Source organism: Balaenoptera physalus (genome assembly GCF_965194825.1).
Source record: "Balaenoptera physalus genome assembly, chromosome: 4".
Taxonomy (NCBI): domain Eukaryota; kingdom Metazoa; phylum Chordata; class Mammalia; order Artiodactyla; family Balaenopteridae; genus Balaenoptera; species Balaenoptera physalus.
The window spans coordinates 66,392,396-66,420,194 of record NC_138891.1 but is presented as its reverse complement, the minus strand read 5'-3'; the positions used below and the strand labels follow the sequence as shown (position 1 = coordinate 66,420,194).

The following is a 27,799-nucleotide window of genomic DNA, read 5'->3' as shown; positions in this document are numbered from 1 at the left end:
ACTCAAGCTCAGGGAATGACCAACAAAACATTCAGAGATGAAAAGTGAGGTAAGCCTAGCACTGAAGGAGCAAGAGCCTCCCCTTAAAGAGGAAATACAGCTGAAGATCATGAAGAGTGACTGATGACTCGCCCATCAAAATAGGAAGCTCTGTCTGGTAAGGAAGATGGTGGCATCCAGGCGGCTGAAACCACGAAGATCCTGAACAAATACTTACCACAGTCGACTTCACCCTTGCTGCTTGGGCTAGTGGCTGAGGAGTGGAGGGCCCATTCAGTGGCCAGGGCTGGAGGCACGGCAGCGCTGTGGTGGGAGATCCCAGGCTCTTGCAGTCACTGCCTCGCTCTGAACAAACACTCCCTCATGTAGCAGCTCTGCAAATTAGGGCATTTAGGAAAGTAGATAATCACAACTCCTTTTTCACCGAGTTGTTGTAAAGACCAAAAAGCTAATACCTGAAAAGGGCATAGAACAATGCCTGGCTTATAAGAAGCACTCACCTAAGGTTAGCTATTTTTATCATACTTCTATCATTGATTCTAATTGTTTGTATATGTGAACTGAAGAATCCCTAGTGAACTTCAGAAGGAAGAGAGGATGCTTACCTTTCACTTGGGTATGAAATAGGAGTATAAATCATACATCTTGCACCTTATAACTACTTCATTCCTAAGGTGACAGTACTCTTGTTGGCCGGGGGCTGGCTTCTTTAAACTGCCGTACAGTTGTCCTCTGCAGCAGAACTCCAAGAGGGCTGTGATGGTCCATGTTTGTGGACTTCAACCCAAGACTTTAAGAGGAGCATAGAATAATTCTGCCAAAGTCACACAGGTATATTTTCTTTCACTTTACCAGACCACTGTATCTATCAGAATCCATGATCTATTTTTTGGTATTTAAATGTCACTCTAACCTAGAAAGTAGATATTTCTTTATTAAGGCAAATGCAAATTTAATCCCTGTATTTCTTTTCTATTTAAAACATCAAATGTATAGTTTTAAGACATATATATTAAAGAAAATTTTTTACCTATGCAAGGAATTTATTACCAGGTGCTGGACCTAATTCTACAGCAAAAAAAAAAAAAAAAAAATCTGATTTTATATTTCATAGATAGTCTTTTAATATAAAGATGTTTTAGTACAAACAACAGTTTTTAAATTTATGACTAATGAATACATTTTTCAGAATGTTATTATTTCTACTTATTTATGTTTACATATCAAAGATTGCAACTTATCACCAGATGCTAGGGTCTTACTTTGCCCTGTTTTCTACAAGATGCCTTAAATAAAAGAACACACCAGTGAAAGGGGAGATACTTCCCAAACTGCCTGAGGAGATAACTAAGTTGAATCGTCAAAGAATTAAAAAACAAAAAAAATCTCAACTTGATTCCACACCAGGACCAGCCACAGAAAATATTTGGGGCTTGTTGGTGGGTGGGACACAGGAGTGGGTTTGAGATCATCTAGAGAAGGTGGTGGCTATGGTGAAAACAACACAGGCTTTGGAGCCAGGAAGACTCGGTCCCAAATCTTGACTCTGCCACACTGGCCATGTGTCATCTGAGCCTCAGTTTATTCATATGAAAAACAATAACGTTAACCTCTCAGAGTCTTTGGGAGGATTAGAACTAATAAGTTATGTAAAGTGCCTGGAGCATAGTAGATGTACGATAACTAGCAGGTCTTATGATGAAGACCATTGGATATACTTGCATGCAGATACAATTAGACAGTGTTCACAGCGTATTTTTTGTTGTTGTTCTCGTGTATTGACATCTTAAGAGGCATTTTAGCAATCCTTCCTCCACAAGGTTGCCACATGGGGAGACGGGACAGGCACACTCGTTCCTCTATTCCATAAAACTTTCTGTAGCACCTGTCCCAAAGCACACTAGAGAGATCATCACTCTTTGTACATACTCAGCATATCACCATTGATAATGAAGAGCAGAGTACTCTACTAGGAGTAGGGAGACCAGTGATTTAGTCCTGACTCCATCCCAAAAGGGCTCTGTGACCTTGGGTCAGTCGCTTCCTCTCTCTGGGCCTTAGTTTCCTAGTTTGAAGATGAAGAAATCAGACAAGATTTCTTCTGGGAATCTTCTAGCCCTAAAACTGTACTAGGCGCCCAAGTCTATGATCTTCTGACCTAGGTATTGGTTCAAGAGGAAGAAAACCTATAGAAATTACTAAGCTGGTGGGAAAGATTAAATGTCTATCTGGTGTCTGAAAAACTATGATACTGACCTGAATTTCATATGTTCTCTTAAAAGTGAAAGTCAAAGGAGATCAGTTCAAGTTCCTTTCTCTGTGACCAATGAAGGATTTTCACACAAACTTTATCATAAACACCTAAGACTATCATTTGTAAATATATCTCTAGTCCTGGCCCTGTGTGCAACATCCAATATTTTTCTGTTCACTCTGCTGACCAAGGACTTATATGAGTTGGGATTTGGGGTCTAGTCTGTGGTCATGGATCCTGTTTGCATCCACTGAGGTCACCAACCTACACACAGCCCCAAATGTCTTTGGTGAGTGCTGTCTTGCTGTGATAAATTCCTCCTTATAATTGAACCAATAAATAAGTTTAAAACACCCAACTTCTAAATCTGACCAACCATGGAATGGGCCACCTTGGGAGATAGAAAATTCCCAGCCTGGAGATATCTAAGAAGGAATATGATGGACACTTTGTTAGGGGTGTTATGTTGGAGATTCAGATATGGTGTGATCTCTAAAGACCTTCTGAACCCAACAATTTTACGATTTTCTGATCCTACCTAATCTTATCAGGCTAATTCTGGAATGTGGGTGATGGGTTTTATCTTTACATTAAAAAAAAAAGAAACGAGTTTTTCAACCCTGCTGAGGAAGAGAGAGAGGCCAACTCTGCACATGGGCTAATTGAGTCTTTCAACACTAAAGACACCAATATTCCAGGTTTCTGAGCCATGGTTTATAAATTTTGACTAAATATGAACGGCAGCAGTGTGCAAAAAAGTTCAGTAGAGGTAACTAACATGCCCAAACCTGGACTTGGCACACAGGAGGGGGCAAGATCACTTAGCTGGTATTTGCTGTGGTGCCCGACCCTTACCTGCTTGCCCACTTCTTCCTGGATCCTCTGAGAATCCCGGGACCCAGCTTGGTTTGTGCCCAGCTCAATGCCCATGGCTCAAAGAATTGTTCTCTAGTTTAATCCAGTCGTCCTTCCGTTGGCATGCTGCCTGCTCCAACTCAGAAGTTAAAGGTTGCACTTCCTTAAAATGTAGTATTTCCCAACTGAACCTGCATCAATCAACTGATTAGTATAACTACACATGCATTGCTCAAGGCACAGAGCTGGCTAATAATCACCGGCTTGGTCTTGTACCAGGCTTGTCTTTACCTCCAGCGGAGAATTGACCACTTGAAAAACGGTGCACAGAAAGATCTAAAATACAACGGGGAGAAGACCGTGTCGAGCTGTCATAGCCTCTGGAGGCAGCGTTTGCAGCATCTGGCCAGATGTGGTAAGGCGGTTGAGTCCTGGTGTGCACGGTGGGGTGTGGAGAGTGACTCATGAGTTAAAGAATGACATGGTAAAGGAGCCACTAGAGAGGTTTCCTGCCCTGACTCTCGTCTTGGGCTCTCTACTTGGCCCTGTGGCTCTTCCCACACCTCGTTTTTCTGACTCCCATGCCTCACCTTGGGTTTGCGTTGATTTGCTGGCTGGATAATGGAGTGCAGTCCGACGCTGGCAGGCATGGTAGCTTGGTCTGTGTGGATCAAGAAGGGTTTGGAATCTTTGCAGGACTCACCCTGACTTCAGGTGGAACCCAAGACAAAGGAGAGAGCCCCATCCCTAGAAGGACTGGACCTGAAAGGCCAGGTCCACGCTCACTGATGCCAGGTGGGGTGTTAAGGCCTGGCTTGCTCCTCTGTTCTCTCTCAGGAATCACAAATGGGCGGTAATATCACTAGCTGGAGAGCAGCACCCATGTTTCTTCTCCTGCCTGCTCCTGTCTGGAGTTGCACTAAACATCTCTGTTTGGAAAAAGACTATTTGGCTCTAAACTAAAATATAAGACTCATTAACCATCCTCCTTCCAAAGAATACAACCTTACCTCTTTCTTTCTTCTCTCTCCTCTTCTTTCTCTGTCTTCCTTTTGGTTGTTTAGGTTATAATACATGTTCGCAGGGGATTTAAACGATTAACGTGGTCACCAGAGAAGCCCAAACATAAGGGTTTTGAATCTGTTGGGGAAAAAAGGGAAGTGATACTGGCTGTGGGGTGAGGGTGACATCAAAGAGAAGCTGTGTTCTGTTCCCTACAGCCTGGTCAGGATTTTTTACTCCAAGAATAGGATTAAACAACAGAGCTTTCCAGGAAAAGAATGAATTTTTCTTTTTTTCTTTCTGGTTTTTTTTTTTTTTTTTGGTCCTTCTACACTCTTTTCCCAATCCATTCAGAAATGTGCACCTACATTTGATACCCAGAGACCCATTTCATTTTGTGCAGAGGCCTAATGCTGTTGAAAACTTGTACTAAAACTATAATTAATGAAACAATAGTATTCAAATGGTTTTAAACTCACTGTGTTTATCCTCTGAACAACACAACAGAGTTTGAAGGGAAAAGTATGAATATTACCCCAGGTTTTTGGGAAAAGCAGGGCCTGAAAGTGAAATGCCTTGTTCAGGGTTGAACGCCTGGCCGATAGAAGCATCAAAACAACATCACTCTTTTGACTTTAGGCTCAGTGTGATTTTTACTACATCTCACTGCCTCTTCCCACAAAATAATCTTTTAAGATTAAGTCTTTAGACTCTAGAGTTGAGTCCGTGGAGTTACTAAAAGGACTCAGAAAAAAGGAGCTTTGAAAATGTTATATTCTCATCCTTCCTTCTCCGCACAGTGTCTGGGAATCAAGGGAAAGGATTATTTTTTAAGACTGCTTTGAAAATTGGCTGGCCCACGATTACTTGACTAATGCCAGTAATAAAATCCTGTATATCAAAACCATACTCTTTTTTGGTTTTTCTTGGCTCACTACTTGTCTTAGCTGAGTCGCCAGCTATGTGCAAGTTTACTAGTAGGGAGGTTTTCTGGGAGCAATGACCAGTTATGTGGTTTCTGTTGAGATCCAGGAGCAAATTTAGGCAGGTCCATATCTGTTATCAGGGAGAGGCACCAGTTACAGAGCGCGCTCCAAGCCGGTCGGCACTGCCTAAGAGCTTTGTCTAGCAGAGTCTAGACTGATCACACCTGGATCACCTCTGGAATTCTAGGGAGAGAAGTGATGACTATTGATCAGAAGCTGGGTCTGCTGCTGTGGGCAATCAAGTTCTTGAAGAAAACTAAACAATTTAGGGTGCCTACTCATGGAAGAGAGTTTCTAGTTCCTATCAAGGTTAAGGACCTCCTCTCTCAGTCATTATCAGCATATTCACATGAGTCATTGGTGGGACCTTGGAGAAATCAAGGTAGGATGACCAGTGCACTCAGCTAGGAGCCTGTTTCTCTCCAGGCTCTGTGTGGTCTTAAGACAAGTGATCTGCCTTTGTGGGTTTTCGTGTCCCCATCTTAAAGATGGGGGGTTGGACCTCATAGTCTTTGACATTTCCAAGCCTGACATTCTTTGGCTCTATCTAAAATATCAGATTCTGGTCTGTACATGCTTCACCAAGAATGTTAAAAGATCCTCAAACTTCTTGCATTGCCTTTGGTTCGCCTCTCTCTTCTCAGGGTTGCCAGGGTGACAGCGAGCAGGAGAAGCAGCACCTTTTCCCGCACAGTAGTCAGAGGTCTCACTGTGATCGCCCAGCACCCGCCTCCCAACCTCCCCAGTCGCCTGTCTACCAACGACCTCAGGCTCTGGCAAATAAAACACACAGACACGACAGGAAACCCCTTATGCAGAAGGCTCTCACTTCAGAGGGGGGAAAAGGGAGTCACAGGGAGGGTGAGATGCAGTCAGTTCCTGAGGTGGGCCAGGACTCCAGCCCAGACACACTGACATCCCAGCTGAGTGCCTGTTTCATGGCACCAACACGCTGGATATTTCTTTTTTTTTTTTAAGCTCTCACTTGGATACGATAATATCTTCTGTTCACGATTCTCAGAATCCGGAGGATTACACTTCCTAACTTAGATCAATTTCAAGTGACTATCTGCCCTACGTTCCTATCCCACATCCATTCTAACTCCTTCTTGTCGCTTCTCCATCATTAGCTTTATAATCATAAGTGTTTCCAATTCTTTATCTTGTGGGTTTTTTAGAGAAAAAAAGATGTTAGGGAAAGAAAGAAAGAAATGAACAATAAATATTAACAATTAAATAATTTCTGATTTGAATACCTGTTTAGTATACAAAATTAGAAAGCAAGTAAATGATAGTGAATTAAGACCTCTCGTTATCCCATCACTCAGAAATATCCACTGTGAACATTTTGATGAGTTTCCTTCCAGTAATTTTTCTATACATACACACACCTATTTACTATTTTCACCTTTTCATTGATATTTCAAAGAGGTTTTTAGGACCTATCATAATGATACAACTTTGGTCTTGTATCAGTTGTGTAAGATCTAATTCCTCTAATTCCGTATCACTTCTCTTTCCTAGTTGAACCCTAATTGATACAGAGCATGTTGTTGAAACTCCTAAAACATGTCAGGTCTGGATTTTGGTACTGGCTTCCCCACCTAGACATATTCCAGAAATGAATTTTTTTTCTACTCTTTTTCAGCTCTGCTCAATGTTATGTGGCAGCCTAAATGGGAGGGGAATTTGAAAAAGAATAGAAAAAAAAAAAACCAGAAATGAATTTTGAAGCATTGGACAGTATGTTTCAAAACAGCTCCAGGGTTTTTAAAAAATCAGCCATTGACTATTACGTTTCATATTTATTGAATATCTGCTATACATGTCAGACATTACTAAGTGATTTACATGCGATCTATTACTTAATCCTAACTCCCTGGGGGTAAGTACATCATTGTTCCCATTTTGTAGGTGAGGAAACTGGGGCTTAGGGGAGTTCCATGGCCCAAGGTTGCATAGCTAATAAGTGGCAGAGTCATGATTCAAGCCCAGGCAGTTTGGTTTCAGAATCCACGCTCTGGACTCAAAGTTAAGTCACTCACTAACACACCAAGCTGGAGGGGAGTCACCTCTGGGTAGGAGGGCAGGGTCTCTGGGGCAGTCGCTCATACTGTGGGAATACATAACCTTGTGAGACAGACCTGCTGAGGAAGGCAGCAGGTGTGCTGGGGTGAGCACTGGATTCCGAGACAAACAGGCATGGCCTCCAATCCTGCTCTTCCAACATGCCAGCCATGTGACCCTGGACATGTCACTTTCCTGTCTGAGCATCATTGCTCTTAACTGTAAAAGGGGGATAATAAGATCTGTCTTAGGGGTGGTGGTGAGGATTAAGAATGATAACACGTAAAAGTACCTGGCATGTTTGCAGGCATATAGTAAATGCTCATAGAGTTTAGTTGAATCTGATTCTGAGCAGAAAGTTTCAAGTTGAGACCTGGTGTCTAGTCTTGGATCCAACACACTTGGTATGTGATTTTGAACAAGATAACTGGGGCCTTTCTAGGCCCAAGTTCCTCATCTTTCTAAGAGGTGGTTGGACGAGATGATCTCTACTATCCTGTTTAGGATCCTGGGGCTTCAGCAGGTATTAAGAGGAAGGAATATGGCAGATGGTGTCTTCCTTTCTCAAGTCAATCTGAAATGAGGTCGGACTCTCAGAGAACAGTATGTTGCGTGTTGCTCCTTAGCCCCTCTGGCTGGTGGATGTTCTTGACTAGATCCAAGCCCTTGGAGCTTTCTGAAATGTCTGATGTCTGATGGAAATCTCAAATATTTCTTAGAAGGAAGGGGTGAGGCCTTTGATTGCCAGAACACTGTTGCTTTTATTAGCCCTTCTAGGAAAAGAGAGGTTTCCCAATGATGAAACAAAAGAACTCTGACTTGCTCCAAAGAATACAGTTGGGAAATCATAGAGCCAGATGATTTCTTGGGTCCCTTATGCTTGATCATTTTGTGATTCAGCTGTAAGACAACCAGCTGAGTTTTAACCGAAGGGCTCCTAGATGCTGAGCACCGTGGAGGGTGGAGAAGTGATGTGTATTCACTCTAAAGATGCCTGCAGTCTGCCTCCACCCAAGAAACATAAGCCAAGAGTTGAAGAAGACAGACAGGTTTTGTCAGGTCTTCACAGAAAGGATATCAAGGTTTCCCCCTATCTCCCTGGCCACTCCTCATTCATCTTGGCTGGTAAACTTCTTCCAAACCTCTGACCAGAAAGGGTCCTAAGGCTCAGCCATCAGATCTCTTCTTGTTTGTGCTCACTTCCCTGGGGATCTTATTCAGTTTCACAGTTTTAATAAAATCTGAAGAGTGACAACTCCTAAATTTCTATCTCCAGCTTCAATTTCTATCTGGAACTCCAGACTCCGAAATCCAGCAGCCTGTTCACTCATAGTCCTTTGCCTGTGTATTTGGCTTCTCTGACTGAACACCTCCAAGCTGGAGTTCTCGGTGTTCCCCTAACTCTTTCAGATTTGTTCCACTTGCAGCCTTTCTTTTTTTGGTAAATAGCAATTCCACTTGTTACAGTGGTTCAGGCCAAAGAACCTGGAGCTGTGCTTGACTCCTCCTTCTCCATGACCTACATCCAAACTATCAGTAATACTATTGACTCTGCCTTAAAAATATATACAGAATTTGAACACTGCTCACCATTTCCTAGTCCAAGCCACCATTCTCTCTCTCCAGAATTATTATCACGCCTCCTAAATAGTGTATATGCTCCCACCTTGCCCATCTCAACAGAGCAGCCAAAGCTCTGCTGTGAAAATAAACTTTAGTTTATTTTCAGCCATGTGAAAATAAACTTTAGATTCTGTCCAAGCCCTCAATGACTTTCCATCTCATCCAGAGTCATAGAAAGTTCTTCCAGTGCCCTGTGAGATGTGTACAATGTACTTCCCCTTCCTCTCTGTCCTCCTCTCCCACTACTCTGGCATTCTTCACTCTGCACCAGAGACACCAGCCTCTGTGCTGTTCCACAAACACCCAGCGCACACGCTGGCTCAGGGCCGTGGTGCTTGCAGCCTCTGCCTGCTGCTGTCACCCCGATACCCAAGCGGTCCTCCCGCTCGCCTCCTCTCTGCCTCTAGTGTAACCTGCTCAGTGCACCTACACTAGCAGTCTGCCTCACTTTGCATCCTTACCCCTCACACACGCCCTGTCCCTCTTCTCTGCTTTTTTCCTTTTTAGCTTTTATTACCATAAAAACTAATGTTTTTATGGTAATAAAATAAACTCTGTTTACTCTTGAGTTCATTGTCTGTATCTCCCCACGAGAAGACAGTAGAGCACAGAGTCTGGCATTCAGTAAGTTTTAGATTAAAAAGTGGGTGGCTGGTTGGCCAAAGGCTTCGTGGAGGAGAGTGGGTTTAAGAGATGCTCTGAACCATGGGGAGGACCTGGATGGCCGGAGGCTGAGAAAGGAGCGCCCAGGAGAGAGGAGCACTGGGCAAGAGCCTGGTGGGGACCAGGGGGGATGCGGAGGGTCAGACTAACGGACTTGCTCTCTGTCAGTCTATACCTTCCTGTTCTTACTTCTTCCAGGATACCTATCGTCTGTCTTTTAGTATGTAGCAAAAACCCCATGGCTGCTTGGTATAATAGAAAGCTCATGGATAGGATTCAGAGTCATACAGCTGAATCTGGAAGTGTGACCCTGGACTAGCCACTTAACCTCTTTAAGCCTCTGCTTGCTCATCTGTCAAAGAAGGATAACAACACTGGCTTGTGTTCTCATGGGGCTGTTGCGAAGATCAAATGAGGTGATGGATGGGAAAGTGCTTTACACTCTGAAAGCGGGATGATTGTAGGGGATTAGTGAAATGCATGAGAATGTTGCTGAAATAATCGCTCAGACTCACATGTAGATGATCTACCCCAGTGGCAAGGAAAGGGGAAAGGAGGCTCCAAATTGGTGATGAATTCAGAAATCTTTCATCAGGGCTTTCAAGTATGGGAGGGACATGGAAGGCAGGATTGGAAGATGTACCTTCCTGAAGACATGGATAGTGTCCAGATGAGGTGCTATTTATCCCCTGTGCTATTGGTAAATAACAATTCCATTTGGTACACTCGCTCAGGCCAAAGAACTTGGAGACATGCTTGAATCCTGTTATTCCCTGTACACCAGGTTCTGGGAATTACTTCTCTTTTCATCCTTACATAAATTTGGAAGTTGGGTATTATTCCCCCCTTCTTTAGAGCTAAGAAAACCGAGGCTCAGAGAAGTTAAGTAACTTGCCCAGGGTCACACAGGTATTTGGCGTCAGAGCCAGAAGAAACTAGCTTTGTTTTAAGAGTCTGCGCTCTTTCCACGGGCTGCCTTTTCAGAGACCTAGATGCAACTAATTCAGCAACCAACAGCGCTGCCTCAGTCACCTGAATTTGGGCAAGTGAATAATACTCGAGTCTAACATCAGGGGTCCAGGCACATAACAGACTCTGAGCTGTTAAATGTAATTCAAAAAGTGAAAAGGAAGGTCCATGTGCCACCTGTGAATCTAAACCCTTCTCTAGGCCACTGCCTTGTGCTATGAATGTACTATGTATGGCAGTACATGGTAACAATTTAGAAGAAATCAGGATTTTGAGCTAAATTTTCAGCAGAGCATAAGAATAATATAGCTTATAGCAATGCCCTGGTCTTTCTAAGCATCAGAAAAAATTTTTTAAAGCGATGGTATAAGAAAAAACTTTTTGGATGGTTAACAACCCAGTCTAGATTTTAACCTATAACCCTTCTGCAGCAACTGGCCTGTTACCTGCCACATATGGGATTTAATCAATGTCCACTAAATATATGCAGGCATCTCCATGTGCATGTATACCATGTACGTAATAGGTGTGATTTTGGTCATTAAGTATGTAAATTCATTTGGGTGGATAATGGATGTACAGATAGATGGATACTGGAGTCACAGGTAAGAGAAATGCCAAAAAAAAAAAAAATGAAGAAGAAAAGAACAAAGCCTGTAACGGTGCATAGGATGCTGGTAGAATGCTTGCTTTAAAAGTTTATGCACTGGGAGACTGGGACTGACATATATATACTAATAGGTATAAGGTAGATAACTAATAAGAACCTGCTGTATAGCACAGGGAACTCTACTTCACTTCGCTGTACAGTAGAAACTAACACAACATTGTAAAACAACTATACCCCAATTAAAAAAAAAAAAGTTTATGCACCTGAAAGTGTATTAAGCACCTACTGGGTGCTAGTGGTAGGGAAAGGGAGATAATCTCTTTGCACTGGCCTCAGATAATCATAAGAAACATATACAGACAATTTTAAAGAAGTGATTTTTATAGGTAAGAACTACTTGGATTTGGAGGCAAAGGAGAACTATTTTCTCTTTGGTGTGAAGCACCAATTAGAGTGTTAGGGGTGAAAGAGGCCTGGGGCATCTGGTGCATTTAGACATTTTAGACTGTAAAACTGAGTTGTATAAAGCAGGGTTACACAGTGACTCATAGACAGACTTTAAAAAAAATAAATAAATAAAAACAACCTTCTCCCTAGCCGCCACTGCTTTCTGAAGGTGCTATGGAAACCTTGAAAAACTGGTCTTTGTAAGGAAGCAGAAAACCCTGCGAGATAGTGTAAGGTCAAGAGCATGGGCTTTGGATTGAACTCAACCAGGCTTCGAACCCCCCTCATTGGCTTAGTAGCTCTTTGATCTCAGGGATGCTATTTCCATTTGGAACCTCTGGGTCTTGGCTTATGAAATGAAGACCCCTGCCTATGTCTCCCGTCAGTATGAAATTAGATTATGTCATAAGGGGCTCAGCAAAGCTCTCAGGATCTCACTCCTCCCCACATCCACAACCCCCTTCAGCCTCTCACTTCCTCGGCACCCTTGGGTGCCTTCTCCATTCTCATCTACCACATTCAGGTGTTGGATCAGATGATTTGTAAGTTTCTGTTAAACGTGTCTAACTGTCTAGTCCCATTGTTTACCAGATGGCTGGGATAGCTGGACAAGATATCAAACAGTCTGTTTTCTACACATTTATGTTAATGAGCCATTTACTGTGCTTTACCACATTTAATCCTCAAAAGAATACCTGTGAGCTAGCAGTTGCTTTCCCCTTTTATAAATCAGCATACCAAGGCAAGAGGCATAGAGAGAAATCATCTTAGACCTCTGGCTTGGCATCCGGCTTGCAGGGAGACTCTTGAAAAGCTTGACAACAGCTTTAAAAACGAGGCCCTTCACTGTATTGGTGGCTGTGAAAATCAAGTGGAAACTTCCCAATTTTCATTCCATGCATCCTCCCTCCTCTTTGCACTAAAAGCTTTAGTCATCTTCTCTCTCTTTTTTGTTGTCTTTTTCCAATGTTGCCCTTCGAGGCTGAGGTCGTGACCCTCCTAAGAGCCTTAATCAAATCCGGAAGGCAACAGGACTACAGAGTCTTCTCTACCTGATTCCCAGACTGAACATGCACAAACAAAGCTGATGCTTGGGAATCCAGCCCTTGCTGCCTCAGGCCGTGTGGCTGGCTGCGAATTTTTACCAGCTCTTGCCTGATGGGCTTTCTTTGGCATTTGACATACATGTCACTGGATCCATGGTACAGCCAATCTTTTTCTCTAGCCACTAATTTATATTTCTCCTGGAGGGCCTAGAACTATGCCCTACACAGTGGGTACTCACTGAGTTGCAGATGGTACCGCCAACCAGTGCGGACCCACGTTACATCGAGTATTTCAGCAATTGCACCAAATTGCTGGCCAGCCTTGAGAGTTTGGTCAGCCTCGTTCCCAACCTTTCCCCTCAGAGAATCACAAAGCCCAGTTTCAACTAATTCTTAATAATGCAATTAAATTTTTGGAAACCAAGCCGGGTTTCATATTTAAATGTTGACTTTCACCACACTGTAAAGGTTGGCCAAATGCAGGAGTGGCTGGAAGGATTTGGCAAAGAGATGAATTGGGATTTTCCATTTTTAGAGAAGCTGCCTGTGCTCAAGCACAGGTAATACTCCAGCCTCAGGGGTTCCCAGGGACCAAAGAATGGACAAAGCATGAACCCGAAAATCAACATGCCTCATAGGGAATCATTAGTATTCTCAAAAAAAAAAAAAAAAAAAAAAAGTAGAGGCAGAATTGAACTGTTTCCTCTTTGGAAATGCAACAACACCTACCTCTCAGGGCCATTGTGGAGATGAAATTAGAACATATATGAAAAGGCTAGCTTGGAGCCTTGCTCAGAACCAGGAGCAATGAATATATTTAGTTGCTAGCACTACAACATGGGAAAAGACACTGGTCTGAAGTGAAATGACTAGGTTTTGAATTTCACACTGCATCTCACTAGCCCAGCTGGTGCCTTCCCATCCTGGCTCCCAATTTCCTCATCTTTCTAATTGGAATAATAATCACGGCATACTTCACAGGGTCACAAGGAGGAGCACATTAAAGAATGACTGAGAAAGTTCTTTGCAAACTAGACAGCTTTCTAGGCAAAATAAAGCATTATTAGGTGTATACCTAACCTCTGTGCTTTTGTTTCAGCTCTACGTTCTGTCTGAAATGCCCTCCTCCCTACATCCCCTCTTCTGAACCTGGCTATTGAAGTTCTAACCTTCATTCATAAGGCAGGAGAGCATAATGACTAAGAGCAAAGTATTACATCACTAGGGTTCAAATCCCCATCTCTGCTGTTTGCTAGCTGTTTGACCTTAGTTAAGTTACTTTCTGTGCTTCAGTTTCCCATCTGTAAAGTGAGGATAACAGTACCACCCATTCTGTAAGATTATTGTGAGGATAAAATAAGCTCACAAGTGTGAAGTACTTTAGAACAGTACGTACTAAGTCCCATATATGTGTTAGCTCTTATTATTTCAGAGATTTATTACTTTGATGTTTATTTCAAGGATACTTTCATTATTTTACATTATTTTATTATTATGTTCAAACTCCACCCCTCCAAGAAACATTTTTAGATCTCTTAGTGTGAAGCAATCACGTTCCCATATTTAACCAAGTATATTGTTTGTAGCTCAGTGATGGCCCTTGTCATTGCTGGTATCCAGTATATCTCTCTCCTGCACTGGTCTTATAGCCCTGAGTGACAGAGGCTTCCCTTCTTACCTCTATACACATGGCTGATGCACAATATTTGTTGAATTGGATGGGAGGTATGCAAAGTATACAGATGAATAAGCCTAAATATACTGGATGAGAGCTGATCGCAACTGTTACATGATACCTGTATTTTAAAGACTGAACACAATTGCAACCTTTAGCACCATACCTGACATATAGCATGTGCCCTGTAAATGTATTTACTTGGAAGGATGGAAAGATAACTAAAGGTGCATTAAATCCAATGGAAGGTTTCAGTTTATTGGGTCCCTCTCATTCAAAACATGTATTAGATGACTAAGTTACTTATCACAGGTGCCAGGGTGAGATTAAGATACATACCAAGGAAAGTAGAAGTAGCTCCTGACTTTCAGGCACTCACATTCGGGAGGAGAGATGGTCCGGTTAGTAAATAATTGCAGGGGCCACAGGTGCTAAACTGAGTAGAATGGAGCTGCACAGGAAAGTACCTTCAGCAGCTCAGTCCCCACTGTAAGGCATGGACCCCTTCGATAGCAAATTGCCCAGGTATGTTCATTTGGGATGACTGCATCATCTTTTCAATAAGTAGGGAACCAGCAGAAAAGGTTCCAAGTTTCTGAAAGGAAGAGGGGAGCAAATTAGTTATGAGGACGTGGTGGTTTGCATACAGCATATATAAAATATAAAATAAGAGACGTGACACCATGAGCCATACCTGTATAATTATGTCTCACATAGGCGATTTCTCCGTCTCCCCCATTTTGATATCAAATGTTGACAAGACGTTGCAAAACAAGAAAAGTGCTTTTCCAAAAGGGAGACCTAGTCTCCTATCAACTCCATTTCCACCAATGGCTTCACTTTAGCTCCCAATTTTGCTATCAGTTGAGAAATGAGTTTGGACTGGAGTATTTCTAAGATCCATTCCACCTTTACCATTTTCTATTCTATTCTTCAATGCCTGGTCTGATATGAAAACCAATATTTTCTCCTAGCTTCAAATACTACCTCTATTCTGACGAATCCCAAATTGATATCTCCAAACCAGACATCTCTTTTGAGAGCAGATCTTAAATATCTAACTGCCTACTTGGACACCTACTTCAGAGACGTCTCAAACATATCACGTTCAAAACTGAGTTCTTGATTGCCAGTAATTACCCCCCTGCAAGTTCTTCCTTTGCAGTGTTTCTAACTCAGTAAATAGAAACACATCCACCCAATTGCATAAACTGGAAACTTGGGATTCATTCTTGATACCCTTCTCTCCTTTACCACCCACTCCTACTCAACCCAATCTTTTTTTCAATCTTGTCAATTCCACCATCAAAGTAGGTCTGAAACCTTCCATGCCTCACCACCTGCACTGCTACCTCACCACCTGCACTGCTACCTCCCCAGGCCCAGCTACCTTCATCTCTCCCTGGGAGTCCTACCACAGCCTCTTCAAGAATCTCCTCACGCTTCTTTCTAATTCATCTTCCACACAATAGCTGGGGTGTTTTTCTTAAAATATAAATCAGATCATGGCATCACCCTGCCTAAAAACCTTAAATAACTTCTCAACACACTTAGAACGATCTCTAAATTTCTGACCATGGTCTACAAAGACCTACATGGTCTAGCTCCTGATTCTCCCTCCAAATCCATCTTTACCACTCTCTCTGTGCCATGCTGGCCTCTTTCAGGTCTCTGAACGTGTCATGGTTCTACTCCCTTTAGGATTGTTGACCTCTGTTCCCTCCGCTCAGCAAACTTTCCTCCACGCTCTTGGCCTGACTAACCCATCCTCCTTTTTCAGATCTCAGCTTAAAGTTTACTTTAATAGAGAGGCCATTAGGTAAATTCTGTCCTTCCCCCATCTCACAGCACGTTACTTATTTCCTGATTCTCAGTTATCATAATTATAATGCATACTCATCTGTGGATTTACTTGTGTGATGCTTCTCTCTTCCACTAGACAAAAAGCTCCTCTAGGGACAGGTTTGTAATTGTTCTCTGTATGTGCAAAGTCTAGCCTGGTACTTAGCAGAGGTGCTCAATTCATAACTTTTGTGCCTGCATATTGATAAGACCTGAAAATATCAACATATGTTTATTCCATGCTGAAAAAGTCCAACCAAACAGGTGATAAAATAAGGGAATAGAGTTGAATATTTTCTGTTTCTCCAACCTTTTCAGTTCCTAATCCCTAGAATTTTATAGCACTCTTCCATTTTCTTACTGAACCTTCCCAGCTTTCAGAGTTGAGAAGGGAAGTATCTTTATGTTCTTTTGCTTTGCTCCCGCATCCCCCTGCCTTCACTGACACATTTAGCTTTGTGCAGGAATGTGGCTTCCACAGGTATGGTTGGATGAGAGGTGTTGGGAACAGGAAGGGTAGAAAGGGAAAAAAAAAAAAAAAGGAACCATACAGGGGAGGTGGCCGCCCTTGTACAGCTTGGACATCGTCCCAGCCCTCCCACGTTGGAGGGTTTTTTGTGTTTTTTTTTAAATGCCATATACATCCAATATTCTCTTCTTCCCACCTCTAGGAATCCAAAAATAAATGAGCCTTTGATCATGGGTTTGGTGCTGGCAAAACTGGCAAGTATAGGCTGATGTGGTCTCAATTGAAGGAACTTTTTCTTGATACATGCCCCTGGCCCCTTTGGCTTCATCTTAATCATTGCCTTGTTCTGTTACTAGAGTGAAGCCCTTACCTTCTCTCCAGCACCCATGCTCACGTTTTCTTTCCTCCTCCCTATCAAGAACAACTTGCTCCTAATCCATTTTTTTATTCACTCTGACATTCGTGAGATCTGTTGTGCATTTGTTGCAGAGGTAGGAAGGATAGAGAGCTGCACAGATTCTCTTAGGGGACAGAGCTGGCCCAAGGTTCTCCCTGTCATTTGGGTCAGGCCTTTGGTAGAAAGTTATACTACCTCCCTATTTTAGTAACTCACCCATCAACTCAGGACTTAAAAAATTTATAGAAATCCACCTTGTTGCTCCTAGAAAAGAGCCCTGATAAATTTGTGCTTTGTTTATACCTTTTTCTAAGACTAAAGTTAGCTCAAAACAAATGATTTTTTCCAGCTGGGTGAAGGGGATGGGTAGGGAGGGGCTAAGGTAGAAAGAGGAGGAAGAGGAAGAAGGTACTAAAAAGGAGGATCTAACACTGGATTTCAGTTCCCACTACTGGGAGATGGTTCATTTCCAATTCTGCATTTCAAGGACATAAAGACTTTCTGATCATTTTTATTCTCTTTGGATGAGTATGAATCCTCCACAGTAATTTATGTCTTCCTGTACTGAAAGGGTTAAAATATTTCGGGAAGTGAAATCACCATTTTTAAGGATGGTTACAAAGTCAAGGCAGGACACTTCAAATACATTGTTCCCCAGATAAAACCTGAGTCACAAAATCAGTTATGGAATAACCTGATGGCTTTGCTTCTCTGTGATGATTCACTCATTAGTTTGTCCATTCGCTCAACATTCAACGACCACTTTGAACTGTGCATTATAATTTCCAAAGTACTTTCCCCTTCATGGTACTTGATTCTCATGGGAATCCTGTGATGTAGTCCCTGTACAGAAATTACCATTTTAGAGAACAAGAAACTGAGACTCACAGAAGTTAGTCAGTGTGGAGCTTTAACTGGAACCCAGATCATCAGATTTCACCCTGAATTCTCTTTCAGTTCTACCTACTTGAATTCAGTCGACATTTCCTAAGTGAGCACCATGTTTTGGACGCAAGTCCAATACAACAAAAATGAAGTTCTCTTGTCTTTGAGGAGCTTCTAGCCTACCAAAGGCAGCGATCAAGGCCTGGGTGTGGAGTGGAGGTAAGTGCCTGGGTTCTTGGAGAATGCTAAGAGTCTGGGGTAGAAAACTTACAGGAGACGGGATTGGAAAGAAGTTTGAGGGCCTAAGGTGCTTGATTTATTGATTCACCATCACCATCGTCAAGTCTTTTCAATATACCTTCCCAAATTATGGCCTTTATTAATGATATTATTAATCTTTTTCTGTCCCATTTTCTTTTGAGCATTCCGCTGGCATTTCACCCTCCAAAGGGTGGGTGTTTCTTAGCAACCTTGATGCTGAGACATTGAAAGCTGCTAGACTTCCAACTAATTGTAAGATTGCTGAAATTGTATCTGGTGGTTTTATGCATGGGCCATCTCTATATCCAACTCATCCTTGCCTGGCCATAGGAAGGAGATGGTTACAACTCCTGGCACGTGGGCCCAACCCTCAGGCAGTCTGGGCCTTGGCAATAGGGTGCTGTGAAAAGTGGTCTGGGTGCAGGGCTGGCACCTGTTTATATCACCAGTTACTTTATTACCCAAAGGTCTGGGATGCCCAGAGGGTTGGGGTAAACTTGGGTTTAGTTGAGTAAGCTTCAGGATCTATTAGGTGTCTAGATCCTGTTGGAGGTGGTGTTGGGCGCTAGAGTCCAGGCTGCGGATGCTACTTGAGGCTGTGTGCTTTGGAATAGCATGATGCTGGGTGATCTCTCTGTTCATGGTAGAACCTGTCAGGCCCTTGAAGTTATAAAAATCACAGCCCAGGCAAAGCTCTGGCCTGCAGGCTGAGCCAAGCTGGTGATGGTGGTGGTGAGGCTGTGTGTGCTCCGGGCTCTAGTGGATTTTCTTTGCATTGGGTATTGGGTATTACTGGATGGTGCACTGAGGCAGCTGGGTTATATCCTGTTCTAATCAACACTGGATGAAAAACCCAGAGGCTGAACCTGCCCAAGGAGGGAGTCGGTGCCTCACACTGGTGCTGGAGCAGGAGGTAGGACACAGCATCTGGGAAGAGGCCAGAGAGTTTTAGTTGGCTCAGAATCAGGATGTTTGGCCTGGCAAGGGGGCTATCGTTTGCATGACTTAAAGCAAGCTTTTGCACCATTCTCGGCCTTTTTTTTCTCAGTAGATTGTGTGTCCCCTGGGGTCAGAATCTCCTGTTGTATTTATATTCATTTCCCCAGTATCCAGGGAAAATAGTGTCTAACCCACAAAAGACTGCCAATGAACTGGGTGTTGTGCGAATGAGGGAATGAATGAGCTGAGTATGAGGAATTAGATCAGTGGTTTAAGGGAAGAGGGCTTAACAGAACCATGGTCCTTACCTCACCTCCTAGATCCTGATGTCTACCCCCATGCCCTTTTCTAAGAACCAGCGATTCAAACAATGGTAACCACCTACCCCCAGTTCCTAACAACCTTGTGATTATCTGAAGGAAACAACATTGATAGGGCTTATTTTTAAATTGTTTTCCTTAGAATTCACTAGTCAAACATGTTATAAGAATGAAAACCAAATCTCCTGTAGCCCCAGAAGCATCTCAAAGAATGTCTTTTTACCAGGAGATCTCCTGGGTGGCCTCATGGAGACAGAAAAGTAACCAGGAAACCCTTTTTTTTTTTTTTAATTAATTTTTAAAATTTTTGGCTGTGTTGGGTCTTTGTTGCTGTGCGCGGGCTTTCTCTAGTTGCAGCGAGCAGGGGCTACTCTTCATTGTGGTGTGCAGGCTTCTCATTGCGGTGGCTTCTCTTGCTGTGTAGCACGGGCTCTAGGTGCATGGGCTTCAGTAGTTGTGGCACACGGGCTCAGTAGTTGTGGCACATGGGCCTAGTTGCTCCATAGCATGTGGGATTTTCCGGGACCAGGGCTCGAACCGGTGTCTCCTGCATTGGCAGGCAGATTCTTAAACATTGTGCCACCAGGGAAGCCCCAGGAAACCCTTTAACATTTTCAAATGCTGTGAAATACCAACAAACAAGATAAGCACACTAAGACCCAGTGGGCAGAGACAGATCAAAGATTTACAGGATCTATTTAATCTCATTATGGTCAATGTGCTCAGAAAGGGTGAGGTTTTGTTGGTGTGGAGACAAGTGTCTCCCAGAGTGAAAGGTCTTCTCCAAGTATGAGTGGGCAGTTCTCACTTTTGCTCTAGGCCCTAAAGATGTGGGAGGCTTCAACTTTAGGTCAAACATTCAAAACTGTGAATTAGAGGACTAATTGCTTGCATTGAAAAGATTTCACCTAGGGCTTTTCAGTGTCTTGAGTGTGTGCTTGTGAGATAGATCGAAATCAAACTAATATATAAACATTACACAATTTGGAAGATAGAGAAAAGAATAAAAGGAGAAAAAAGCATCCATAATCCTACTACCCTAAGACAGCCAATGTAAATAGTTTTTTTGTTAATTGTGTACTTTTGCTTATATCCAGTTTATTTTTTATGTACAGTATTTTTAAACAGTTATAAATATACTACATACATATATATATACTGCTTTTCACTTTACCTGTTACCATAAGTATTTTCCAATTCTAATTTTTAAAAATTAGTTGTATTATATTTAACCATTCTCCATCCAATACCCTTCCCTCCAACCCAGTCATGATGGAACATGTAGGTTGTTCAACTTTTTTGTTGCTAGATATGATGCTTGAATGCATATATTCATTCAAAGATTTTTTCCCCTATATGTTGAATTGTGCCTTGAAGATAGATTCCTAGAAGGAGAATTACTGGGTCAAAGGGCATGACTACATTTATGATTCTTGAGACATGTAACCAAACAGATTGCTGAGAGTAATGATAACCAAATTGGACTATGATAGCATTCAATCTTACCCCATTCCACCAACAAGAATTTAAATGTCAGCCTCCATAGTGAACAGCAGTGTTGGTTCAAAGATCTGTAACCACTTGGCAGAGAGGCTGATGCAAGTGGGAAAAGGTGAAGGGAAAGAAGGAAGAGACACTTAAGCTCACATTGGAACTGGGCACCACTGGTAACTGACGGGTGGTTAGAAATGAATGAGGCGTTTCTGAAATAATGTATATCAATGCAATAGCAGTCCTTAGTTTACTAAAGGGAATATTACAGCAAAATAAATGATTCAGGGTAGACTAGTTGATGGGAAGCAACTCTACCACTAATTTGTGGGATGGTCTTGGCAAACCATTTCCCTCTCTGGATTTTTCTAGTTTAGGTAATGGGGTCATATTCAGATAATGAAGACAAACTCATAGAGTTATAGGGTCCAGTTAGCGTTCTTCTCTAGACCCAGAGTTAAACTCTGATGAGATCTACAGTTCTTTTGGAGTTGTACAATGAGATACCAGACATTCTGGGAAGGTCTTGGGGCTCCCCCAACCTCAGTGATGAATCCCTAAGTATTATATGTCCCGTATGGACTGATGGCTAGATCTTTCAGGGCCTTGTTTCCATGGAGGATTTTCAGAAAGGAATGTGGAGTAAGCAGGGCTGTCACCACCATGACGACACTTGGCCTTTGGTGCTTCCTTAGTGTTCTCCTCACAGTTCTGGGTCCAGATGGTGACATACAGAAATTAGCTAAATTGCTTTCAATTTAGTAAACTAAAAGAATAAACGCAGGTTCCCTCATTTTCCTGACTCTATCTGGGGGGCATGGTCGACTGGGAAGAAAATCTCTCAGATTTCAAGAGACCTAGCTCATTTTTGGAGGTTTCTGGTATTGAAAAGATAATAATAATAAAGATATGCCCCCCCCCAAATATTTTTTAAACAGCAGAATTGAGAAGATAGTGCATAGAAAAACCCTATATCCAGTTTCCCATTATTATTAACATTTTATATTACTATGGTACATTTGTAACAACTAATGAAACAATACTGATACAATATTATTAACTAAAGCTCCTCATTTATTCAGATTTGTCTGGGCTTACCTTATCGTTTTCTGTTCCATGATCCCATCCAGGATACTACATTACATTAAGTTGTCATATCTTCTGAGGCTACTCTTGGTTGCTGCAATTTCTCAGACTTTCCTTGATAGTTCTGTGGCATACTGGTGAAGTCTTTTGTAGGATGCCCTTCCGTTGAAATTTGTCTGATACTTTTCTCATAAATAGACTGGGGTGTGGGAGGAAGACCACAGAGGTAAGAAGCCATTTTCATCTCCTCAGATCAAAGGTACATACAATCAACATGGCTCATAATTGCTGACGTTGACCTTGATGAATTGGCTGGTGTAGTGTTTGTCAGGTTTCTCCATGTAAAATTATTCCCTCCCTCCTTTCCTCCCTTCCCATACTGTACTCTTTGGAAGGAAGTCACTGTGCCTAACTCATATTTGAAGAGTGAGGAGTTATACACCGCCCCCTGCCCCCATCCTTGCCGGCAGTGTATCTACGTAAATTATTTGGAATTCTTCTGCAAGGAAGATTTGTCTCTTTTCTCTGATTTATTCATTTATTTAATAATTTATATCAGTGTGGATTCATGGATATTTGTTTTATACTTCGGATTGTAATCTGATATTACTTGATTTCTTTTTTTTACTCCAAATCTTCCAGCTCTGCCCATTGGGAGCTCTTCAAGTGGCTCCAGTGTCTCTTTGAAATATCCCCCATCGATGTAGTTTTTGTTTGTTTTTCAGCAATTCTTTATTTATGATGCTATAAGATGTTCCATTCTAATTTTGAATACTTCTTGCCCCAGTCCTAGATCTAGAATCAGCCGTTTCCCCAAGGAGCCTTGTTTTCCATTACTGCACAGAGGTATCAGAAATCAAGATCTGGTACCAGGTGAGCTCTTTGCTAGTGTAGCATCATTGTTTCTAGGCCAAAAATATATTAAATTTTACATTTTCAACACCAGCATACACACAATTACAATGCAATTGTACTATTCATAAGATAATTATAGGTTTATTAACAGTATTAAATCACAGTACCGTAGGAGCCTGTGGTGGCTCCGACACTGGGTCCTACCCTGGGACACACACGCAGAGCTTGTGGATGAGGGTCTGCTCCTTTCCACCCTGTCCGTGTACTGCTAAGACTGATGTAGAACCTCAGTGGAGATGATGTCAGAAGTCCAAATGTGAGGCCTTCTCTGAACGTAAGGCCACAGCAAATGGCTCTTTTGCAGGGCTGCCCACCCCACGTCCTCTTTTCATGATGAGTCATGGAAAAACATAGTGGATTTAGAACCAGGACATCAAAATTCTGGACCTGGCTCAGTCTGATCCAGTGTGTGTGGCAAATACATTCTGTGTGGGCCTCAATTTCCAACGATATAAATTCAGTCGTGTGGGATTGGACAATTGCTAAGGACCTTCCCAGTGCTAGCATATTGTAACTCTCAATAGTTTTTCATTGAGAGAATGTAATTGGCTCCATCTCTCCTTGTACATGGGCATCAATATTCCAGAAGGTCTAAGTGGAGGGATAGTGGTGGTGGGGAGGTCGCTGTTAATAAATAGGAGCTACATTTTAAATTATGTCCTGAAGATGCTGAGGTCCGTTAAAGGCTTTGCTAGGCAATCAGGCCTGAGAAACATTAGACCTTTCTTTTTAAAGAATGTAGATAAAAGAAGCATAGGAAATATTGGTGGAAAGTATCTCTTTCATTACCTTTAAGTTTGTTCTGGTAGAGCAAGGCTTTTTTTTTTTTTTTTGGTGAGGGCAAACTCATCATCTGTTATTTCCTCTGACTTCAAATAATTACCTTTAATGCAGTGATGGCTGAACTACCTCTAAGTTTCTTACCAGGAATCTCTATCTAGTTTTCTTCTTTTTTTTTCTCCTTTTGTGTGTGTGTATGTGTATGAATATTATGTCATATTTTTTTACATCCACATGGGGCCCAGTGGCTTAAGGTGTGCCCAGTTTACAAGTGTCATCTCCTTCCTATCATTGACTGGGACTGCTTCCAAAAACAAACAGAAGAAGGAAAAAAAAAAAAAAGAAGAAGAACTCTAGTGCAGAAAAGACACTTGGGAACTGTCACATCTGATTATGAATGCAGGAGATCAAAGGTACAAGGTCTTAGAATCAGCCCCTTCCAACTCTTAACATTTAAAATCTTCAATTGGCTTTTGGACCTACTCAGCAGAATCCCAGACTTTGGTCTACAATTGGTTAAAAATTGATAGAGGTGAAGATTCTGGGACTGCCTTCTTTACTTAGAAGTTTACATTTTAACTCCTTCTCCCACCCCAGGGACACATACACTCAGCCCCTTTCCATCCCCCCTCCACCTTAAAGTTACATAAATATATATTTAGACACAATGTATCGAATTTAGAACAGAAAGACATCCTGCAAACCATCTGGGTTATTGCTTCACACAGTTGAGGAAACTGAGTCCTGACAAGTGGTTTTGCTCCACGTCCCATAAGGAGTTCCAGGCAGAAAGGTAATTAGAAACCAAGGTTTTCTGGCAACAAATCCAGTTTCTTTTTCCCCCTTCCTTACACTGTGCCCCCGCGGAGTTACACGTATGTGCGTGTGTCTCTGTATGTACATATGTTACATAGACACCGACATGTAGGAAACATGCACCAAGCATCTGTGATCTGACCTCAGGGAACAGTTTAATGACTCCGATTTCAGGCAGCTGACAGGGTTCCGCTGGTGGAGGTTGAAATAAACAAGAAAAGCCACTGTGGAGATGTGAATGGAAAAGTACAGAGCACTCCCTTCCTCAGCACATTCTTCCGCTCTCCAGCTCTGCCTGCCGTCAAGCCGGCTTCAGATAGGCTTTGGCATGGTCAGGTGTACAGAGGGCGGTGTGGAGAAGAAAAAAATAAAAAATGCAGGCACAACACGCAAATCAAGTTTTTCCACTTCTAGCCTTAGGTAGTAAAGACAGCTAAGTACAGCAGCCGGGTGGGAGGGTGCGCCAGCCACCCTGAGTTTACAAACACTCAAGTGCTTTCCTCCCTGCATCCCCTTCCTGGTCCAGCTGCTGCTTTCCCTCATGCTAAGGTTTCATAGGAAGTGAAAACGCTGTTATTCAAAACAGTGATAGAGTACTGTAAACAAATGATTATGCACCCCCCATCACTTCTCTATTTTAAGCTCCCGATATTTATTTCCATTTAAAATAAGTGAGAAAAGTGTGGAAAAAAATCAGTGCTTTGGGGGGAAACTCTGAGCTAGGCCAAAAAGGTTTCTAAACTAAAAAAAAAAAAAAAGGTCTCAGAATAATACAGGCCAAAAGCAGGCAGCATATGGATCAAAATTAAACGTTGACACTTGTTTTTCTGAAGGTAGTGGCTGGAAGTCATCTTCTATTTTTTTTTTTTAATGTCTCAAAACTTTCTGCTCAATTTCTCTAAATCATACCAAGAAAACACCTTTCTTTCTCCAAGGATAATGTGAGGAGCTTGTTTATAATAGCTCTAAGTGAAGGATTTGAAATAAAACTAATGGGTAAATAAGATCTCCCATACCCATCAAAAGTAGCTGTTGAGTACCATAGCACAGGTGACAAGCATAAGCAAGCCCAGATGACAATCAAAACTCAATACTCACTGTGACTTGGAGTTCGTTCTGAGAACCAGTTTACAATTTACACAGAGCCCAAAGCAGTCTTGCTTTCCTCAATTCTGCCAGAAAACAAGATGCTCATCTCCAAACCCAGGTAGTCAGATCACCCTGATTTTCTGACACAGGACCATCAAACCACGAAGACCCGTTTTCAGTTGTGTCCTGGGGTCCCACACGCCTCAGTGATGGCTATCCTGTCCTCTTGAAAGAAAGAAGCCTTGAGGAGCTGAGTGATTGATCTGCAGGGTTCCTTCCAGTTCTAAAATCTATAATTCTGTGATGTGATAGTTTAAAGATCTACCAAGGTGCCAGAAGTTCCTGACAGGTGAAACCAATTTCCTGTTTGGAGTCCCTTTAGAAAGAGGACAGGACAGTGCTTATTCCAAGGATAGTTTCCTTTTCAGCTATGATTGAATTGTGGGGAAGTTTCTCTGGGGGGAACTGGATGCAAAATCTGTTCCTTTCCTTAAATAGATGTAATATTAAGACCAAGCTATTTTATTTTGTAACAAAGCTTTTATTTACCCGGAACCTGTGATTAGTAACCTATTACTATGCCCAGAACACCAGGCAAAGGGGCTGGCCTGGTCCTCTACTCTGAGTATTAATAGCCAGAAACCATTAAATCATAGGACTGGTTGATACACAGCCCCTCCAAGTCCACAGGAATCACACATAAGACCCCAGACATGGAATCTCTCTTTAGAGCTTCTTAAGGATGACTTAAAAGAATTTGAATATATTCAAGTCAATCCTTTCTTTAATCCTAGCACTGCTGGAATGAGGGAGGTCCACAAAGTGATGCCAACTGGTTACTACCTGGGAGAGATCAAGAATGAGAGAAGACATTCTGGAAGAAATTCAACTGGTATAAAATTTGATAAAGTTACTTTCCTAGGAATTGAAAAGAGATTGAGAGGTGGGTACACGATTTTCCTGACCATTCATTCCGTAGAGAAAGGGGACCTACCTAAAAGTAAATCTTCATCTTTAAAATAGCTTCAATAATTTTTTTTTTTTTCATTTAACGGTCTCCCGTTCTGGTTAATTTCTTTCGGTGTAAACACTTCAATTTGGCAAAAAAAAAAAAAAAAAAAAAGTAGAAATGTGGGACCCTGGCACTGGGTCCCAGAAATAACGTCCTGAGAAGGTTTGCGGTCCCTGGTGGTAGGATTAATTATCTATAAACCAGGCCTGGTGGGGTCTTCCTCCAAGGGCTCCCCGCAGAGAATTAAAGAAGGGTGAATTCATTCCCAGCCCCCGCTCTGGTTTGTTCTGCTGTCAGAGGGAGCAGATTTCCCTTTGCTCTGCAGCGCCCCCATGGGGCTAAGATTGGAGTGGCAAAGAGAACGCGGGAGGGGCAAGCTCTGTATTTAAGAGGGGGGGAGGAGCCAATGAGGCAGGATGGCAACTTTGACAAGAAAAGTGACCCCAAATCACAAAAGTAATCTCATTGTAGGATCAGTAATAGGGCAGAGCCATACAATTCACATTCCAAACCATACAGAGACACCTGAGAAACCCTGAAGCTCTTATTACTCGTAAAAGAAAAATTATCACCCCTACAAATACACAAAGACGATCACTTCAGCAAAACTGGGGTATCATTTTGAATCTAGTGGGATTCCTTTAAAACTCTTTGAAGATGAGGGGGAAGGGGACAATCAGAAAAACAGATAGTCTCCCTTCCGGCCAAATGGATCTGCACTGGATGATATCATGTGTCTTTGGAGGTAAAATGTTCATTTCGACAACAGTGACAGCATTAGGCCTGTGTATATTTTTCAAAAATCCTTCACAAGACAGGCTTTTCTGCAGAGGCTGCAGTAATTCATCTGTCAATACGTATTAAAATATTCAGATTTCACAGGGACAGACACTTATGCATATTTCCTAAGCTCCAGCCCTTGTGAAAATAGTCGACCCCTTTGGATCTCTCCTGGTTTTAAAAACCCCAACACAGCCTTTTCCAAAAGGGGGCTGCATTGACAACAACATTTTTCAGCGATAGGTCTGAACTTCTTATGGCATTCTGGGAAAGAGATCCCAAATATCCCAGGAAACAGCCAGCAATCTTTCATAGCTCTGCTCAGTTCTATAAACCCAAATTTGGGGTTGGGAGAGGTAGATTATTTTGGGAGATAGCTTTATTGGAAATTAACATGTGCAGAAATTTTGTGGAACCTTTAAGAACTCGTCTGTAATTTAATGAGTTGCCTGAAGGACTCTCATAGCCAAGGCTCAGAACAGCCTGACCTTTGAAAGCTGCTTCTGGTCCAAACATTTTG

General features: G+C 42.2%; 2 long non-coding RNA genes across 3 annotated transcripts in view; one reads left to right on the top strand and one right to left on the bottom strand.

The window, feature by feature from the left end:
* LOC309660422 overlaps window positions 1-26,286 on the bottom strand; it is a 29,923-nt gene extending 3,637 nt beyond the window's left edge. Inside the window, exons 1-5 of one of the 2 annotated variants that reach the window (XR_014263387.1) lie at window positions 25,497-26,286; window positions 24,541-24,719; window positions 21,900-22,086; window positions 20,817-20,903; window positions 218-19,931 (exon numbers count right to left, since the gene is read on the bottom strand). This is a non-coding gene — a long non-coding RNA (uncharacterized lncRNA). Of the gene's footprint in view, window positions 1-217; window positions 19,932-20,816; window positions 20,904-21,899; window positions 22,087-24,540; window positions 24,720-25,496 lie in introns of those variants that run through there. The other variant, XR_014263388.1, reaches the window with a different exon arrangement.
* On the top strand, window positions 17,915-26,702 carry LOC309660424. Its single transcript, XR_014263390.1, has 2 exons — window positions 17,915-18,009; window positions 26,282-26,702. It is a non-coding gene; the product is annotated as an uncharacterized lncRNA (long non-coding RNA).
* The last annotated feature ends 1,097 nt before the right edge of the window (window positions 26,703-27,799 follow it).